Genomic DNA, 6,000 nt, shown 5'->3' on the forward strand with positions numbered 1-6,000 from the left:
CATCCAAGAAGAGTTTCTCCAGCCTTCTGGCCTTCTATCGCTGTCTCTTCCCGACCTACCGGAAGGGCCTCTCCGACCCTCATGAAAGTTGCGATCACAGTCCCAATTAAACCAAGAAGGACCGCACCAATCTCTAGAATCGTATTGATGAGCATCAAAATACGGCGGTGGGCCTCGTCTCCCCCAAGGGCCTCTACCGTAGTTGTCTGGAGGACAAGAAGGTCCATAACAGTATTCCCAAACCATGTTTAGCGTAGTTTTTGTTAAACTGATGTTCTGCATATTGCAGGCACATTTATATACTTATGTTAGGTGTAATTTTATCGCGTTCACAATGTTGTGAAATAAACTTATCTTCTGATATTAATTTCGGTCTGTTTTATTACACAATAGTTATTGTTTTTGTCTCAATCTATTTTTGAATGGAAGATTATTTACGTCCACACTTAAATCAATTACTTATCTCAATATTAATTACTGGAATCTCTAGTTCTCCAGAATTTCGGATAAATCATTAATTATTTTCGCACGTATCTAATATAGCTTCATGTAAGTTGATTACCTACATTGAATTTAGTATTGAATAAAAGTTTTGTTTTCTTATTAAATTCTTCGTATTTTGTTTCATCATATGCACGAGAAATTTTTTTATTTAAATTATTCAAAACATAAATTATAATAATTTTAAATTTTTCTCCTTAAAACTAAATAATCAAACTATTTACATTCCTAATGCAGACACTCTTACGAGAGTTTTAACAAATTAAAATTTCTAAAATTTTGAAGCAATGTAACATATCCATATAAAAACTAAAAGCATAACATTATTTTACATTAGACACGTAAAATTCTACATTAAATATTTATAATTATCTTCGTGTACATCATAATATAATTCACCAAAGTAACTAATTTCACACATAATTATAAGGTTTTTCAACTTTGTTATATTATTTTTACCTAAAAATGTTCAGACAAATGCCATTATATCTTCATAAATATCGCTACTATAAATAAAAGCGATTTTTTTGTGAAAGTGTTTGCAGCACAATTTCATGCCAAAAACGGCTGATCCGCCTTGGGTGCAATTTAGAACAGAAATTGATTAAAATCTGCACCATTTATCTGACTATAGCTAAATAGCTAAATTAATTGAAATGCAAAACAGACAAACTTTCATACTTATTCTTGTATATACACAATTGCATAATTAAGGACATTATTTCATAATAAAAAAGGAGTTTCACAACATTATTATGATACCAATCAAATGTATCATAATAATGATAGATATAAGATAAATTATGATTCACCGATTTCCAATATTTATGAAATTAACTCCCAGTACATGTTGATTTATTAATCTTATATATAAAAACTAGCGGTCCACCCCGGCTTCGCCCGTGGTACATATGAAAAATAGATGTTGGCCGATTCTCAGACTTACCCGATATGCACAGAAAATTTCATGAGAATCGTTCCACCCGTTTCGGAGGAGTATGCAGACTAACATTGTGACACGAGAATTTTATATATATAAGAAGATGAATCGCAAAAGGTGTTGGTAAGCGCATAACTCGAGAACGGCTGAACCGATTTCGATAATTCTTTTTTTATTATATTCCTTGAAGTACGAGGATGGTTTTTATGTAGAGAAAACGTAAATATGTACCGCGGGCGAAGCCGGAGCGGACTGCTAGTTTATATTATTAATGTAATTGTTAACATAACATTTGGATGTTTGCTACTTAATAAAACTAGAATGGCTTAATGGATCCGAATAGAATTTGGCACAATGATAAGTATAGAATTATTGAGTATAGAGTAAAGAATTATTGAGTTTGAGAAAAGGATATGCTTTTGTGTACCTTTACTAAGCGATATTATATTTTGTGAAAGTTTTATTTATATTTGAAGAATGTATATAACGCAAAACGGCTGTACTGTTTTGGAGAAAAGTTGTTATACGTAGCTTACAGCCATGATAAACCTAATGACGTTTCAAAAGTGCTTCTAGAAGAAGTCTAATTGAATAAATAAAGGTTTGAGTTTGAGTTTGAAACATGTCAAATACTAAGACCATAAGATTAGTTTTATCCATAAGTACATAATAATATTATATTCTGACTGAATAGAAATTGAATTAACTTTACCTGGCAGCTAAGAAAGCTAGGTAACAAATAGCTGAAAACCACATGGAATGCTAAAAACATTCACAAAAAGCTCAAACCACATGGACAACTAAACTTTCACAAAAGCTCAAATCACATGGAATGGTAAGCTTTCACAAAAAGCTCAAATCACATGGAATGGTAAGCTTTCACAAAAAGCTCAAACCACATGGAAAGCTTAGCTGACACACAAAGCTCAAACCACATGGAATGCACGACTTTCACAAAAGCTCAAACCACATGGACAACTAAACTTTCACAAAAGCTCAAATCACATGGAATGGTAAGCTTTCACAAAAAGCTCAAACCACATGGAATGGTAAGCTTTCACAAAAGCTCAAACCACATGGAAAGCTTAACTTGCACAGAAAGCTCAAATCACATGGAATGGTAAGCTTTCACAAAAAGCTCAAACCACATGGAAAGCTTAACTTGCACAGAAAGCTCAAACCTCATGGAATGGTAAGCTTTCACAAAAGCTCAAACCACATGGAAAGCTCAACTTTCACGAAAGCTCAAACCACATGGAATGGTAAGCTTTCACTAAAGCTCAAATCACATGGAATGGTAAGCTTTCACAAAAAGCTCAAATCACATGGAATGGTAAGCTTTCACAAAAAGCTCAAACCACATGGAAAGCTTAGCTGACACACAAAGCTCAAACCACATGGAATGCTCGACTTTCACAAAAGCTCAAACCACATGGACAACTAAACTTTCACAAAAGCTCAAATCACATGGAATGGTAAGCTTTCACAAAAAGCTCAAACCACATGGAATGGTAAGCTTTCACAAAAGCTCAAACCACATGGAAAGCTTAACTTGCACAGAAAGCTCAAATCACATGGAATGGTAAGCTTTCACAAAAAGCTCAAACCACATGGAAAGCTTAACTTGCACAGAAAGCTCAAACCTCATGGAATGGTAAGCTTTCACAAAAGCTCAAACCACATGGAAAGCTCAACTTTCACAAAAAGCTCAAACCACATGGAATGCTAAACTTTCACAAAAGCTCAAACCACATGGACTACTGATCTATATCAACAGTGTAATGTACTAACAGTGAGAAAAATGTTTTTATATCGCTGCCTTTGCAAATTTCATCGATACACTATACCGACACTTTCACAATGTGACAAACGATTGGAGCGGGTCCCTGTTCCAACGTTTAATACTGCGTTCGGTAGTAGATGTTTGGATTTCTTTTCTCCAAAGATATATAATAGCTTATTTGGTAATAACGTAAAAATAGTTAAAAAATATACAAATCATAAATTTAAAAAAAATCTATTAATTATTCTTAAGCAGTTAGATTACGAAGCCACAGAGAACTTATTACGTTCATATATTTAAAAGAAATTATTATTCTATTACACACACATACATACACACACACACACACACAAACACACACACACCCACACACAAACATACATGCATGCAATCTTTTTTTTTGTTTAAATTGTAAAATTATTTAAGTTGAAAAAGGCAGCCAATATACTAAGATTGTGAGGGGATTCTTAAGCCTGTAACACAGTTTTTAACTAACACAGGCTTTAATTTCCCCAAATATTTTTTTTAACTGTATTATTTTGAAACTTTTTTTTTTCTACTAAACTTTCACAAAAGCTCAAATCACATGGAATAGTAAGCTTTCACAAAACTCAAACCACATGGAATGGTAAGCTTTCACAAAAAGCTCAAACCACATGGAAAGCTTAACTTGCACAGAAAGCTCAAACCAAATGGAATGGTAAGCTTTCACAAAAGCTCAAACCACATGGAAAGCTCAACTTCCACGAAAGCTCAAACCACATGGAAAGCTCAACTTTCACGAAAGCTCAAACCACATGGAATGGTAAGCTTTCACAAAAGCTCTAACCACATGGACTACTAAACTTTCACAAAAGCTCAAATCACATGGAATACTAAACTTTCACAAAAGCTCAAATCACATGGAATGGTAAGCTTTCACAAAAAGCTCAAACCACATGGAATGGTAAGCTTTCACCAAAAGCTCAAACCACATGGAATGGTAAGCTTTCACAAAAGCTCAAACCACATGGAAAGCTTAACTTGCACAGAAAGCTCAAACCACATGGAATGGTAAGCTTTCACAAAAAGCTCAAACCACATGGAATGGTAAGCTTTCACAAAAGCTCAAACCACATGGAAAGCTTAACTTGCACAGAAAGCTCAAATCACATGGAATGGTAAGCTTTCACAAAAAGCTCAAACCACATGGAAAGCTTAACTTGCACAGAAAGCTCAAACCTCATGGAATGGTAAGCTTTCACAAAAGCTCAAACCACATGGAAAGCTCAACTTTCACGAAAGCTCAAACCACATGGAATGGTAAGCTTTCACTAAAGCTCAAATCACATGGAATGGTAAGCTTTCACAAAAAGCTCAAATCACATGGAATGGTAAGCTTTCACAAAAAGCTCAAACCACATGGAAAGCTTAGCTGACACACAAAGCTCAAACCACATGGAATGCTCGACTTTCACAAAAGCTCAAACCACATGGACAACTAAACTTTCACAAAAGCTCAAATCACATGGAATGGTAAGCTTTCACAAAAAGCTCAAACCACATGGAATGGTAAGCTTTCACAAAAGCTCAAACCACATGGAAAGCTTAACTTGCACAGAAAGCTCAAATCACATGGAATGGTAAGCTTTCACAAAAAGCTCAAACCACATGGAAAGCTTAACTTGCACAGAAAGCTCAAACCTCATGGAATGGTAAGCTTTCACAAAAGCTCAAACCACATGGAAAGCTCAACTTTCACAAAAAGCTCAAACCACATGGAATTCTCAACTTTCACAAAAAGCTCAAACCACATGGAATGCTAAACTTTCACAAAAGCTCAAACCACATGGACTACTGATCTATATCAACAGTGTAATGTACTAACAGTGAGAAAAATGTTTTTATATCGCTGCCTTTGCAAATTTCATCGATACACTATACCGACACTTTCACAATGTGACAAACGATTGGAGCGGGTCCCTGTTCCAACGTTTAATACTGCGTTCGGTAGTAGATGTTTGGATTTCTTTTCTCCAAAGATATATAATAGCTTATTTGGTAATAACGTAAAAATAGTTAAAAAATATACAAATCATAAATTTAAAAAAAATCTATTAATTATTCTTAAGCAGTTAGATTACGAAGCCACAGAGAACTTATTACGTTCATATATTTAAAAGAAATTATTATTCTATTACACACACATACATACACACACACACACACACAAACACACACACACCCACACACAAACATACATGCATGCAATCTTTTTTTTTGTTTAAATTGTAAAATTATTTAAGTTGAAAAAGGCAGCCAATATACTAAGATTGTGAGGGGATTCTTAAGCCTGTAACACAGTTTTTAACTAACACAGGCTTTAATTTCCCCAAATATTTTTTTTAACTGTATTATTTTGAAACTTTTTTTTTTCTACTAAACTTTCACAAAAGCTCAAATCACATGGAATAGTAAGCTTTCACAAAACTCAAACCACATGGAATGGTAAGCTTTCACAAAAAGCTCAAACCACATGGAAAGCTTAACTTGCACAGAAAGCTCAAACCAAATGGAATGGTAAGCTTTCACAAAAGCTCAAACCACATGGAAAGCTCAACTTCCACGAAAGCTCAAACCACATGGAAAGCTCAACTTTCACGAAAGCTCAAACCACATGGAATGGTAAGCTTTCACAAAAGCTCTAACCACATGGACTACTAAACTTTCACAAAAGCTCAAATCACATGGAATACTAAACTTTCACAAAAGCTCAAATCACATGGAATGGTAAGCT

Source organism: Colias eurytheme, chromosome 26 (genome assembly GCF_061535395.1).
Source record: "Colias eurytheme isolate Ceu_HAF_F1 chromosome 26, ilColEury1 Martin Lab GWU primary, whole genome shotgun sequence".
In the NCBI taxonomy this organism is placed as follows: Eukaryota; Metazoa; Arthropoda; class Insecta; order Lepidoptera; family Pieridae; genus Colias; species Colias eurytheme.